This window comes from Notolepis coatsorum (genome assembly GCF_963971535.1).
Source record: "Notolepis coatsorum genome assembly, chromosome: 4".
NCBI classification, from domain to species: Eukaryota; Metazoa; Chordata; class Actinopteri; order Aulopiformes; family Paralepididae; genus Notolepis; species Notolepis coatsorum.
In genome coordinates this window covers 30,859,513-30,875,576 of record NC_140168.1, presented here as the reverse complement: position 1 = coordinate 30,875,576, position 16,064 = coordinate 30,859,513, and positions in this window count along the sequence as shown.

Sequence of the window (16,064 nt, the reverse complement as noted above, 5' to 3'; positions counted from 1 at the left end):
CGAACCGGCTGGTATGGCCCCACTGGAGGACCCGGGACCGGACTGAGTTGGGGACAAAGAGACGGTTAACAGGTACATTGCCTGGAGCGCGATGGAAGCGTAGGGCACGCCTTACCACCCCCTCGATGCCCAAGGTGACTACTCTCTCTGTGTCGGCTGGGGTCGTCATGGTTGGTTCGTAATGTTATGGTTTGACACCGACCCCAAACGCTAACGACACAAGAGAGTTGGATTCAGAGTTGCCAAATACGAGGGCTTGTTTATTTGATTATAGGAATAAGTGAAACAGGGAAAGCAGGTCAACAAGAACAGGTACAATGAACAAGGGGCAAAGTTCTGCTGCTCTGCAGCTTCTCCCGGAAGGGTAGTCTTGGGAAGCAGGAGCAGACCTCTGTACCGCTCTGCAGACTCTCACGGCGGACCTCTCAGATGTTGTGCAAGACCGAGAGAGGGAGAGAGGGAACGGGTCAGTGACAGAGCAGACTTGAAACGAGCTGGAGGACAGGGTGTTATATTCTTCGTGTTAAACAACACAGTGATGTGCAATCTTCCAAAAACAGCCCAAGTGAAATATCTTCATGTAAACACACAGTGAGCAAAAATCCAACACCGTCCAAATGTGAAATACTATCTTCGTGAAAACACACAGTGAGCAAAAATCCAAACACAGTCCAAATGTGAAACAATATCTTCGTGTAAATACACAGTGGGAGGTGGAAGATCCCGAAATATTATTCCATAAAGGAAAGGGCAAAAACGATAATGGCTGGGTGAGTGACTGTCTGACAAAAAGGTGGTAGACTTCAGTGTAAAGGTTACACACGAAAATAGGAAATAGGTCAAGACAGTCAATCTAGAAAAACTCACCCAGACGAGCTGCGTAAAGGAACAGGAACAAACAGTGGAGGCGAGCGCGCGCCACGGAGCAGGTATGGAAGCGAAGGCTTCTAGGAATTTCCTGGAGAATAGCACAGTGAAACAGAAGCAACGGGGAAAAACATCCAGCGACAAATCAAGACGAACCAACAACTTAGGGTGGGGAAAACGGGGTATAAATAATGAGGGATCGATTGATTGAAAAGCAGTGACAGCTGGGGAATGTGATTGACAAGCGTGGGGAAGTGAGAGAACCAATCAGCGACGTCTCAGATGACGTCAACGGGGAGAAACGTGTGAACGAGGGGATAGAACCAATTGACAGAAAATGAATGAAAACAAAGCGAGGGTGGTTAAAGGAACAGAACGAGTGAGAAGGCAAGGACAGAAACCTCACACTATCGCTGACACCTAGTCTCTGGATAGCTCTAAATGATGACATACATTGGCTTTTCAAGTTTAGGTTACGTTTATTTGCACATATGAATGAAAATACATAAAAAATAAGAACAAGTTATAACCTTGTGCAGGAGAGGTTAGAAGCCATAAATGCCTTGTGAAGATACCTCCTCTTAATATCAATATTCATACAGGACAATTATTCGCCTGTTCTATTCCCCATCCATCTATCATCCATAGCAACACTATATTATTATCACTGACATCCTGTTGGGGGATCCCCTTTGAACGGCCCATCTGAGGTTTCTCTCCTCCACACCGCCAGTGTTTTTTTCTACCTATTGCTAGGTTTTAGTGAGTCGTTCGTCATCTTCATTGGTGAAAGTCTGCGGGTGTTGCTTATCGCTGCTGGCGGAACAAAACCTCGTAACTACATTTCTTTTATTTTAATTTTTTAATTGTTTTATCAACTCAGTAGATCATCCTCCATGTGTGTGTGGTTTTACAAAGTCTACACAATGGGAAAACATTAAACCAATCATCTGTCTAAACCTCGTAACTCTATTCACCCTCAAATCTGTGTTCGTTTTTTTCATCTGCTGAAAAGTTGGGTTTTTGGAGTTACGAGGTTTTGTTCCGCCAGCAGCGTTATATAGTGAGTCGTTCGTCATCTTCATTGGTGAAAGTCTGCGGGTGTTGCAAATGTGGTTTTTATGGTGTTTTTTTTGTTTTGGTTCTATTGTGTTTCTTCTTGACTTGTAAAGCCCATGGGGGCAATTCCATGTGATTTCGGCCTATACAAATTTGACAAAATAAGAACAATTGATTATGACATCGTCAAGGCTTCAAATCCAAACAAATGAAAACACATTACAATCTGCATGGACATTGGTTTCAAGATGCATTACAATTCATTCATAACGTGTAACATTTACTAATTAAGGTCCTTTTTTAAGATGTTATTTAAATAATGAGAATGTAGATGTTGACTGTAGTGATGGAGTATATTGTGCCAAAGAGATGATGATCATCTGTATTATAATGTGTATTGTTTATTGATAAATTGATGAATTCCTGTTTATTGATTGAAAAATCGGGTTTCTAACTGTAACTCCGCCAAGACAAATGAATGTGATCGGGCTGATCTTTGTGTAACCGGTTCTATCTGTACCAAGAGGTGAATTCACTTCTAAGCACTCAGTCTGGATGCCTCTGGGGAGTGAGTTTTACTTCCTGGTACCGCTACCGTGCCACAGTCACTTCACAACGTCCGAAGTTCTTCGTGACTGGGCTTCGCGGTACCATCCGTTACATTTGGACTCGATGCCAGAGCACACGTCGTGTCGACTCCACTGTGTGTTCACAACTTCTTTGTTACCCGGAAGGCCTGCCACTGATTAGAGATTCAATTAATTAATTAAGACATTTTACCCCTTTCATCCTAGTTATCTTTTGTTTATCACCATGTGGCAAGAAATTTACAAATATAATTTCCTGGAAAACATACCTTCTCTGTGAGTGACGTCACTCTTTAGCGTGAGCTCCAAAGACAAGGACACACCGTGTCATAGATGCCACACATTCTCCTATACTATAGGACCTATAGATTGAACTGGTCTCACACACAGTGCTATGCCGGTGAGCCGCCACTAGGAGCAGATTGGCTAAGTGTGAGTGACTGTATGAATGAATGAGTTAATGAATAGAGGTGCTTTGCTTCTAAAAAATACCCAATACATTTAGATTTTGAACTTTGAACTTTTAACTTTTAACAATGAGCCCTGCCCACTGTTATGGAGCCTGATGGCCGCTGGTACATGATAAAGGCAACAAATATCAATCAACCAATGATATCTAGGGACCGACATCTATCTATCACATTTGTAATTCAGAAAGTTGTTATAGCCAGATATTTATGCTCTCGTATTGTCTTGCATGGCCAGGTCCACGGACGACAGTTACGGTCTGGACAGATCTCAGTTTATGAGCCTAGAAAGGGTTCCTATTCACAGAATGGCTTTCTGTCTACAGCCTGCCGGCTGTGGAACTCTCTGCCCAGGGCCATCCAAAACTCCCCCACTATTGCTGTCTTCAAGAGGGGTGTGAAGCGACATCTGCAACAATAGGTTGCAGAGCGTGCTTGGCCACCACTCTTGAAGAACAGGAACATGACATGCTGTAATGAGGCTCTTTCAGAAAATTGTGTTGTCTATTTTATCTACTTGTTGTATCTATTTTATCTTCTTAACTCTTTCTTTGTGATTTATTGTATTCTTCTTGGGACCATGTTGGAAACAAGTCGACAGACTTTCACATGTTATCCTTGTACCCTTTGTTTTTATACTATTGTATAAATTGTATGTACTAAATAAAAATAAAATAAAATCAAGCCTAAACTGTATATTCCACAATGAAAGATAGTGGTGCCAAAGACATTACTTATATTTTGCATAGAAATATTTTGCATAGAAAACATGATTTAAATGTATGAAGATTATATACTTTCACAGCGGACATAATCAGAGCAACATAACTGGACAACATACCTTTAACATAACTAATAGAGGTCAATGGATCGAGGGTTGAATGCTCCCAAGTGTGACGATTGTATGGTACTCCTCTTGCGTTGTGTAATTTGTCGACCCCCCGAGGGAGATTCGAACACCGGTCTCCCACGTCGTGGGCGATGACATAGACCGCTGCACTAAGAGGTGAAATCACCCCTGGGTACGGTATCTATGTGTCTTTTAACCCTGTTATGGGGAAGTGAGTTTAACTCGCAGCCCGCTTACTGCCACGTCACTTCACAACACACACGCGTTTATCGTGACTGTGGATATTACTCACGGACCTCCGTTACACAAGCGCTGGAATGCACAGACGTCATGTAGAATGCTTACTTTTAACTTAGATACTTAAGTAAATTCAATAACAAATACTTCTCTACTTTTACTTAAGTCGAATTTGAATGGAGGACTTTTAGTTTTACCAGAGTACTTATTTATCTGGGTATTTCTACTTTTACTCAAGTAAAGGAACTGTGTACTTCTTCCGCCACTGCATAAAGAGAATGGCTACACTGCTCAGGTTGAAGCACATATTGAGGCAGCAAGCAACTGTAAAAACAGCCAGATTCCTGTAGCCAGAGTGGTCGCAGGTCGTGCTTTTACATGCCTTCTTTCTTTTCCCTCTACGGTGAGACAGCAGAAGGGTTTGGTTCCAGGATCCAGTGGACTTGTTGACTCTGACCCCTCAGCCCGTGACCTGGAGGTCTTCCTGTCTGTACCAGCCCTGCGTACGACTGGCTCTCAACACACATGTTGTAGCCAGAGACCCCGACCGCTGCTCTGCATGACAGCTGGTGGGTATACCAGCACCTAATGCTGCCCAGCTGCGAACATGACACCCAGTCACTGTTTTACCTGACAGTCTAGTCTCCAGAGGACAGAGGAGGATGGGTGCTCTGGTCCCCAGGAGGAGCAGGAGGAGGAGGAGGAGGGGTGTTCTGGTCCCTAGGAGGAGGAGGAGGAGGAGGAGGAGGAGGAGGAGGAGGAGGAGGAGGAGGAGGAGGAGGGGTGTTCTGGTCCCCAGGGGGAGGAGGAGGAGGAGGAGGAGGAGGAGGAGGAGGAGGAGGAGGAGGAGGAGGAGTGCTCTGGTCCCCAGGAGGAGCAGGAGGAGGAGGAGGAGGAGGAGGAGGAGGAGAGGTGCACTGGTTCCCAGGAGGAGGAGGAGGAGGAGGAGGAGGACAGGTGCACTGGTCCCCAGGAGGAGGAGGAGGAGGAGGAGGAGGAGGAGGAGGAGGAGGAGGAGGAGGAGGAGGAGGACAGGTGCACTGGTCCCGAGGAGGAGGAAGAGGAGGAGGAGGAGGAAGAGGAGGAGGAGGACAGGTGCACTGGTCCCCAGGAGGAGGAGGAGGAGGAGGACAGGTGCACTGGTCCCCAGGAGGAGGAGGAGGAGGAAGAGGAGGAGGAGGACAGGTTCACTGGTCCCCAGGAGGAGCAGGAGGAGCAGGAGGAGGAGGAGGAGGAGGAGGACAGGTGCACTGGTCCCCAGGAGGAGGAGGAGGAGGAAGAGGAGGAGGAGGACAGGTTCACTGGTCCCCAGGAGGAGCAGGAGGAGCAGGAGGAGGAGGAGGAGGAGGAGGACAGGTGCACTGGTCCCCAGGAGGAGGAGGAGGAGGAGAACAGGTTCACTGGTCCCCAGGAGGAGGAGGAGGAGGAGGACGAGGAGGAGGACAGGTGCACTGGTCCCCAGGAGGAGGAGGAGGAGGAGGAGGAGGAGGAGGAGGAGGAGGAGGAGGAGGAGGACAGGTGCACTGGTCCCCAGGAGGAGGAGGAGGAGGAGGAGGAGGAGGAGGAGGAGGGGGAGGAGGAGGAGGAGGAGGAGGAGGAGGAGGAGGAGGAGGAGGAGGAGGAGGAGGACAGGTGCACTGGTCCCCAGGAGGAGGAGGAGGAGGACAGGTGCACTGGTCCACAGGAGGAGGAGGAGGAGGAGGAGGAGGAGGAGGAGGAGGAGGAGGAGGAGGAGGAGGAGGACAACAGGTGCACTGGTCCCCAGTCTGCACTGCTGGAAGACTGAGGAGGGAGAGGAGGAGAGGAGAAGAGGAGGAGAGCAGAAGAGGGAAAACCTCAGCTATAGTAAGAGCTCCGAGGATGAGTCTGAGGATCGACAGTGGTGTCGGTATGAAGAAGAGGAAGAGAGGAGGAGGAGGGAGAGAACTGGCACAGTGACGATCACAGGCCCAGACTCAGCGAGCTGACGACTGAAGTGGCTGCAATGATCACGCCACTGCAGCTGCCAACGCAACACTTGAGAGTTTACATTCACTAACTGTCTTTTCATGAGATCAATCGATATTCTCCATTGGCAGCGGCCTTTTCTTTTGGTTGCCCTTGAAAGTTACAATATTACGTATGAGAGCAGTAAAGCCTTAGAGACCATTTGGTGGACGATTTAATTTGCTAATTAAATTAAATCTGCCTCCCGTTCACTACCACACTACAGAAGGTTAACCCTTTAACTACCACACAACAAAGGGTTAGCCTTTCACTAGCACACTACAGAAGGTTAACCCTTTAACTACCACACTACAAAGGGTTAGCCTTTCACTACCACACTACATAAGCTTAACCCTTTCACTACCACACTACCGAATGTTACCCTTTCACTACCACACTACAAAGGGTTAACCTTCTGTAGTGTGGTAGTTAAATGGTTAACCTTCTGTAGTGTGGTAGTGGAATGGTTAATAGGACTGAGTATCCATAGCTCCTCAACAATTAGTAGAAAGGTAAAGCCTACATGTAATTCAACAATGCCTTTGTGTATTCTGAACAGCTACCATTGTTTAGAACTGGGTCTCTTAATATATGGGTCAGGACTCAAGATCAATGCTGGTCAGTTTCTGGTAGGTCCCGGTTGATAGATCTCTGATCCCAGTATTACTAACATAGTTAAATAGGTCCCATATGATCACAATACTAACATAGTTACATATAGGTCCCAGTATGAACACAGTGTACATTTACATTTAGTCATTTAGCTGATGCTTTTATCCAAAGCAACTTAAAAGTTCTGTACAACAAGTCAGGAAGGGTACGACTCTGGCAGCAAAGGGTAAGTAACATTGTTCGTAAAACAGTGTCAAACTTGAGTGCTACAGACTTGACTGCATACTAGCAACATGGTAACATAGTTACATGTAGGTCGCAATATGAACACAGTACTAACATAGTTACAATTCTAAACTGGCCACCGTAAATGTCCAAACTCTCCTCCCCACCGTATGTATATATTTTATCCCACCCGCCCACCCCCTCCTAATGTACAGTCTCCTCCCCATCATATGTATATATTCTCTGTTAGGATCTTTGGGTAACAGTACTGTATATTTGCATATCGTATATGTCACAAATGTAACAGTACTATATACCTGTATGTCATGTATGTCCCTATGTCATAAATGTCATGATGTCATGTATGTTGTGTATGTCATAAATGTCACTATGAATTGAAAATGGGGGACCCTGATATAAACAAGACGAAAGTATTTCTCTGGTCTGCATCCCCTTAACAATTGTGTGTATTGAGCCGTACTGTATTGTACCCATTCTGCAATCTGTTAAATAAAGTTTTCAATCATTCATTCATTCATTCATTCATTCATTCATTCATTCATTCATTCATTCATTCATTCATTCATTCATTCATTCACATATATGATCACAGTACTAACCTATAGTTACATATAGGTCCCAGAGTGGGACCAAACCGCTAATTTGGAGGCCGAGCTGAGAAGGTTTACAAAGCCATCTGACTGAACTTTTAAAGAAACAAAGAAACCAACCACCCAACAAACAACACATATACATGACAGGAAACTCAGCGTGTCCTGGTGACGGTCACAAGACGGCTCCTCATCGTCACGGTGAACCGCAGTTCCTTTCAGCCTCCCCGGCAGGACGTTGAACTCACGCTCTTATCTCAATAGGTCTTATAATCTATAAATACGTCCGACAGATTTAGAAAAAACCCAGCGGTGGTTGATGTTGTGAAACGTGGCGCATGTTTTCCTGCTGAGCACCGGCCATTTCCTCCTCACCACCACGACCTTAAACACAGTCAGTGGTTGAACACTGTGGAGATATCTAGCCACAATGGGCTAACTAGGCTACTCTCGTATGATGACGTGACTGTTTAGTCGAGAAGAAAATAGTGACATTCTCTGGGATGCACAAAATGTAAATACCTATTTTCAACTGTGTATTTAATGTAGTGGTCTGGTTGGCGCATGTGATGAGTGTGTGTGTGTGTATGTGTACACACACGTGTGTTTGTGTGTGTATTCCTGTGTATCTTGGTGTGTGTGTGTGTGTGTGTGTGTGTGTGTGTGTGGTGTGTGTGTGTGTGTGTGTGTTGTGTGTGTGTGTGTGTGTGTGTGTGTGTGTGTGTGTGTGTGTGTGTGTGTGTGTGTGTGTGTGTGTGTGTGTGTGTGTGTGTGGTGTCTATGACACAGTAGTAGTCATGATTGGCATTGACCCAGAGGACCTGTGGGTTCTTCCAAGATTCCAAGGGTGATCATCATCCTCTTTCACCAGTTCTTGCATTTTATTTAGCCTTCTGACTCATCATCGGAAATGTGTCATGTGTGTGTGTGTGTGTGTGTGTGTGTGTGTGTGTGTGTGTGTGTGTGTGTGTGTGTGTGTGTGTGTGTGTGTGTGTGTGTGTGTGTGTGTGGTGTGTGTGTGTGTGTGTGTGTGTGTGTGTGTGTGTGTGTGTGTTTGTGTGTGTGTCACCAGGGCAGGCAAAGGCATTGGCCATGCATCTGAAACATTAGTGGGTCAGTGTGCCATCAAGTCATTCTCATCAAGCACCTCTCTCTCTCTCTCTCTTCTCTCTCTCTCTCTCTCTCTCTCATCTCTCTCTGCTCTCTCTCTCTCGTCTCTCTCTCTCTCTCTCTCGTCTCTCTCTCTCTCTCTCTCTCTCTCTCTCTCTCACTCTCTCTCTCACTCTCCCTCTTTTTCTCCCACTCCCCCTTCTCCCTTCTGACTCACCACCCATCAACCCTCGTCTGCCTCAATCTCTCGCTCTCTCTCTTCCTCTCTTTAATTCACTGCTGCCGTTGCTCACCATCCTTCTAAGATCACCCTCTCTGGAAGTCCTGCAGGGCAAACAGTCTCCGTCTCGACAAGCCCATTTAATTAAAATGTTATTTTTCTTGAATCAACTGAAGGAAATTCGCCAAAGGGGTGAAATAATTCTGTTTCTAATTCCGTTTCCAAGAATGTTCTCAGAAGAAGCGACATTGACCATTATTCACACGGTGGCCATTTTGCTCTTATGTCACGCTCAGATTGGGATTCCTTTACACCCTGTTCCGTGAATATGGTCAATGTCGCTGAAACAAATGGTAAATGGCAAATGGACTGCATTTATATACAGTAGCAGATTTTATCCAAATCACTTTACAACTTATGCCTCACATTCACTCACACATTCACACACCGATGGCGGAGGCGACCGCGCAAGGTGCCGACCTGCTCATCGGGAGCAGTTAGGGGTTAAGTGTCTTGCTCAAGGACACTTCGACACGCTGCCAGGAGGAGCGGGAATCGAACCGGGGACCTTCTGATTACCAGACTACTGCTCTACCTCCTGAGCCACTGAGTTGAGTGAAAGTTGAGTCAAATACAAACAATTACTTGTGATGTCAATAGCTCTCATTCATTCTCACTTCATTTGTTTAGTTACATTTTCCTGAGCCCATCCCAAACAGAAAAAACCACAGAGCAGTGATAGAGGGAAACCAAACCAAAACCAAGTTGTTTTGTTTTCAAATAGTTTCAACTTGTGTTGTTTTAAACTCAGTGGCTTGATCTTCAGGCAGACTTTGGGACGTTCCTGGAAGCAAACTGAATTGTATTGTATTGCACAAATAAAACCGTCTCACCCAATTGGAAAATATTTGTTTCTCTTTTGTTTCTCTAGATTTTAAGAACGCGCCAAATGTTGGCGTGACTGAACCAATATTGAATTATTGGATAAGATACCAATGTTTGCAGTGTATTTTCTTTTGCATAAACCTACTCACAGGATTATGTTACTGTAATCGATGAGGAGATCTTTCTGTACCATTTTTCTGTCAAACAGTTTCATGAAATATTTAAATGAATGCAGTCATCTTCAAGACCTATCTAGTTCCCATTAAATAATAATAATAATAATAATAAACTTTATTAGTATAGCACCTTTCATACAAAAATGTACTCTCAATGTGCTTCACAGCAGAAAAAAGACAGGCACAAAATGAGCACATAAAATGCAGACATATAAAATTACAGTTTTTCACATTAGGATCTAACATCCCAATAGGCCACCTTGTTTATGGTTTGATTCAAAGTATATTACTGAATATTGGTGTGACGCCTGTGTGCTTATAATTTTCCAGTAAAGGCTAGACTCATTCAGTATGGAACACGCCAACATTATGGGAAATGAGCTTACAGTCTTCTCCAGAGTCAGACAAGAAGGTAGATACAAATTTCCTCTCAATGTGTTCAGTAGAAAGCTATCCGGCTGCAAGCTAGCCTAGCTTAACACAAATGGAAATGGAAGCGGATATGGATGATGAGAGATGTAGGCTAGCTGGTCCATATCCGCCTCCATTCATTACAAAGGTAGTATTTATGTTTTAAATGAAATTGTCCTCTGTAAATACTACTTGCATGAAGCTTTCATTTGATGACTGACCAGGCATGAAAGAATATAGCCTATACACATTCTAAAATATGACAATCCAATTGAGACATGATTATTATTTGATGGTTATACAATTATATCTAAATTTGGTTCAGTATAAATGGAGATGACCCAGATTTACCTCTGTGTTCATGCCTTCAATCTACTACTACTACTACTACTACTCTCTCTCATACACTTCATTCACATACACTACATCCATAATATCCTCTCTCTCTTTCTCTCTCTCTCTCCCTCCCTCTCTCTCTTCCATCTCTCTCTATCTCCCTCTATCTCTCTCTCCCTCCCTCTCTCACCTCCATATATCTCTATCTCTCTCCTCCATCTCTCTCACCCTCTCTCTCTCACCCTCCCCCGTTCACCTTACCTCTCTCTACCTCTCTCTCTCTTTCTCTCTATTCCTCCTCTCTTTCTTAACTCCATGTTTTCCTTCTTCTCTATACTTCTCCCTGACCCCATCACCTCAAGTTGGGGCAGAGAAAGGAGGAGGAGGAGGAGAAGCAGAAGGAGAAGCAGGAGAGGAAGGAGGAGAGGAAGGAGGGGGTGGATGGGCTGTGCAGTTCTGTTGAATGTGCTCACATGTATGAAAGGAGAAGCGTTTATTTTAGGGCTCTGGCGTGGGTGTGCACAGATTTGAAACACATGAGTGTGTGCGCGCACATGACACAGACACGCACGCACAAACACACTAACACACACCTGGCTTTCACTGACATAAACACATTATACCCTCACACACATGCATGCAAAGACACGCATGCACGCACGCACGCACGCACGCACACACACACACACACACACACACACACACACACACACACACACACACTCACACACACACACACACACACACACGCACACACACACACACAGGGGAAGCAAGAGCACAGAGACCTGCCTTTTCCATCAATTTGTGTTTAAAAGCTGCGGAAAGGATGTTTTCCCCTCAAGCTCTGCTCTCTAGCCCAAAGACCTCTCCATACACTTGTATTATTTTCTTTTTTTTATCAAATATTGTTATTTCTTTTTATACACAAAACAAGACAAACACAATACAGTAATAATAATAATAATAATAATAATAATAATAATAATAATAATAATAATAATAATAATAATAATAATAATAATAATAATAATAATAATAATAATAATAATAATAATAATAATAATAATAATAATAATAATAATAATAATAATAATAATAATAATAATAATAATAATAATAATAATAATAATAATAATAATAATAATAATAATAATAATAATAATAATAATAATAATAATAATAATAATAATAATAATAATAATAATAATAATAATAATAATAATAATAATAATAATAATAATAATAATAATAATAATAATAATAATAATAATAATAATAATAATAATAATAATAATAATAATAATAATAATAATAATAATAATAATAATAATAATAATAATAATAATAATAATAATAATAATAATAATAATAATAATAATAATAATAATAATAATAATAATAATAATAATAATAATAATAATAATAATAATAATAATAATAATAATAATAATTAAAAAAATCTACTTACTATTACAGACACCACAAAAGACATGTCCTCCCACCCCAGGACCCCGGACCCCCCAGGACCAACACCCCGACCCTGCTCCGCGGCTAGATTGTGACCTTTACTTTCTCGGCCGCTGATACCCAAAGTTCCATACACCTGTATTCTCAAGACATTACACGTCAACAAACAGAAACACACAGACACACAAACAAACGAAGAGGACAGAAGAGATAGCACAATAGTGACAACAAGAAGTGAGTGGTTTGGCTCGGAGCAAAACCTCCTACAAAATTCACGTTTGTTGTGTCATATTGTGTCAGTGTTGCCATAACGTTATTATCCTGTAGAAATCTGTTGTCATGGTAATAAGGTCACTGGCATGCTCATATGTCACAAGGGATTTATACTGGGCTGACACCATTTCCAATGCTGTACGTGCCAGACACGTGTGTGTGTGTGTGTGTGTGTGTGTGTGTGTGTGTGTGTGTGTGTGTGTGTGTGTGTGTGTGTGTGTGTGTGTGTGTCTCTGTTCTGTAATGTGTGAGTTTTTCTTTTAGCAAAATCAAATTTTTTTTAAAGGTTTCCAGGTGAAAGTCTCTTATTCTCTTAGCAGGGTGGTTATGTAATGCCGGGCTAAATCCCACTACTATGACCAGCTAAGCAGCATTTCTCGAACACTTGTGTCCTAATCATAGACCTATAAGGGCCTATTTACAACCGGGGATTACCAGAATTGACTAATCACAAATGCCAGGAAAAGTACAAAGATTCACTTTGCTTTCCAATAAATTGCCCAACCGAGGACATCCACTACCGGTGGCCTCCTCTCGTTTGTTGTGATTTGTGCGTGTCCACTCTGTACCAACGTACGCACGCACACACGCACGCACTCTGGGGACCCCCCCCCCCCCCCCCTTTCCCTACTGGCACTCCCCCTCCAACACCATGAATGAACGAGGGAGTACATTTATGAGAAACGTTAAAAGGAGAGAAAGTGAAAGTAAGGACTACTGTTTGGTAATAGTAGTAGTGATGCGTTATCCAGGAAAGCACCCGATCTCATTGTATCTTCCTCTTTCTCTTGTATTGTGGTTTAGGGAGTCTCCTCTCTGACATCAACCAATGCATGTAACGTTCCCGTATAGAAATCACTGGAATTCTGAATTCCGTTATACTGGAATTATCCTAACAAAGAACAATTAAAAGGGAAAAGTGCATAAAAAATATATATATATATATGTGTGTGTGTGTGTGTGTGTGTGTGTGTGTGTGTGTGTGTGTGTGTGTGTGTGTGTGTGTGTGTGTGTGTGTGTGTGTGTGTGTGTGTGTCTATATATACTGGAGTTTCCAAAGCAATTGTTTCACAATTCACAAAACATTCAACGCAATCATCGCAGTCAGTTCATGCATATTGTCAAAACCAAAGTGAGCTTCTTCATGATTCTAGACAAGATGTTCATGTGACCTATTTTGTCAGGCTGGCGTCCTGCAACACTCCTCCTCCTCCTCCTCCTCCTCCTCCTCCTCCTCCTCCTCCTCGTCCTCCTCCCTTTTTCCCTCTTGCCACTGTTGTTTGCCCTGACCCTTGACCCCCGGCCGCTGTGACTGCTCAAAGCTAAAGTCATGATTATTTTCCTCTGCTCTCTGTTTGTCTGGCATGGACATCTGTCAGCTCAAAGGCTGGGCCATATGCTACCTATTGTCTTCAGCATGAAGGACAAGGAATCTGGGACTTTACGACTGACTGAGCACTTAAGAAATACAGCTAGGCTTTTACCATATATAGTATATATATATCAACCAGAAAGATGACTGATGAAATGATGGCTGTCTTTGTCTGGGTTTTCCAACTTGTCCAGCGTCGTGGTCGACTCAGAGGCCCCTTGCAATCGACTAGATGGAAAAGACATGGTTGCCCGTCTCTGTTATAGACTGATTAGGATGACAGATTTGTACATTTCATATGCTATACAGCATCTCCTCAACCTTTAGTTTGAGACTATGGTGTCTGGAAAGAATGAAAAAAATTATTATCTTGTGAACTTTCAAGACAAGCTGAAGTTGTTTTGAAGTGCTGAAGTTTTGTTTGTCAAGGACTCTCTCTCTGTCTTCTATCTGTCTTTGTTAGTGTCTCTTTCTATCAGTCCCTCTCTATCTCTATCTTCTCTGTCTCTGTCAGTCTCTCGATCAGTCTCGCTATCTATGCCTGTCTTCTCTCTATCTCTCTCTCCCTCTCTCTCTGTCTCTATGTATGGCTGTCTTCTATCTGTCTCTGTTAGTGTCTCTCTCTCTCTATCAGTCTCTCTCTATCTTCCATCTCTCTCTGTCAGTCTCTCTCTATCAGTCTCTCTATATCTGTCTGTCTTATCTCTCTCTCTGTTAGTGTCTCTCTCTATATCTATCTTATCTCTCTCTATCAGTCTCTATGTATGTATGTCTTCTCTCTATCTCTCAGTCTCCCTCCCTGTCTGTCTTCTTCCCTCTGTCTCTCTCTGTCTGTCTCTACTCTCTCTTCCACTCTGTCAACACCCTCTCTCTCTCTCTCTCTCTCTCTCTCTCTCTCTCTCTCTCTCTCTCTCTCTCTCTCTCTCTCTCTCTCTCTCTCTCTCTCTCTCTCTCTCTCTCTCTCTGTCTCTCTCCACCCTTCTACCTCTTCTCTCTCCCTCCAGCTGGACTTGTGATGCTCACCCATAGGGTGATGAAGCGGCTCACAATAGGGCCTTTGGAAGACAGACCTCTTCCTCTGTGTGTGCAAAGCCTGACACCCAGGAACACATACAAAGACTCATTGACTGCGGTGGGAGAGCAAGCGGGGCGGGTTGCACACACAGCTGTATGGCGAGGTAGACACCGGGTGATAGACGTAAAAAGTAATTGTGATTAAAAGAAAAAAGATATTCGCTGCAGAATAAAGAGAAGACTGATTAAGAAACAAACTGAACTGATTAAGAAACAAACTGAGCATTCTTCCACCAAGCGGCTCACATATCCACAGGGCCGCGGGGCGCGCCTCGGGCCCTGACCCAGAGTCATGCGATGAAAGGTTGGAGGAGGCTATAGGTCGTAGGGCAGGGCAGAGATGAGGAAGCCTCTGAGGTGAAAGGTCAAGCTTGGCGCGGTGATGTGACATGGAGGAAGGCGCTCTATCAGGTCAGATTAGAACGTTACAACGGAACTCCGAAACGTTAATCATTATTCGTCTGGTGTTGTGTTCTGCAACAGGCACATTTCTGTGGAAACTTCAGCGGGGGACTTTTGGGCAAATCTTTGCCTCTGAAATGCAGAAAATGCTAAGGGAGTGAAATACAGGATAATCCTGCTATCATTGCTAATTTGAATTGGAAATGTGCCATGCATGTCGCCTGTATGAAAAGCACCTTTTCTGGCATAGACACAGACACACTAACTTGCCTTGGGATGCTTGGGTGAATTCCTCTCTGAATAACGCAGCGGTCGTGTTGCTGCCAAGTTTAATTCTGTTACCTCAGAAGACCCATGTACCAGGTTGGCAGTTATTGTTGGCAGTCGACTACACCTCAACCGTTTCTCCTCCCAGGCATAGGTGTGCATGTGTGCACCCCCGCCCCCCATCCGTCTTCTCCAGACAGGTCCCATGGAGTCCCTTCAAGTCTGTTCTCCTTTGATTCGACTCTTTATCCTTCATCTAATCTTTTACCCTCACTTGCCCCCAGCCCCTCCTTCAGCCCTCTGTCTTGCCCCCTGCTACCTTTCTTCCCCACCCCCATGCCCGCCTTGTGGGGGATAGCAACTAGAACCTATACAAATTACTCTAGTTACTGGAAAGTGGTAGAAGCGCTTTTTAAGTACTTTTTTTTTATTGAGTTTTTCAAAAAAAACTTTTTACATCTGTAGATACTATATATCTATCTGTACATATCCTACTCTTCCTAGTTACGCTGCTGGCCAGTATGACTACTACCATACTGTCTTTATACCTGTATCACTGTACATATT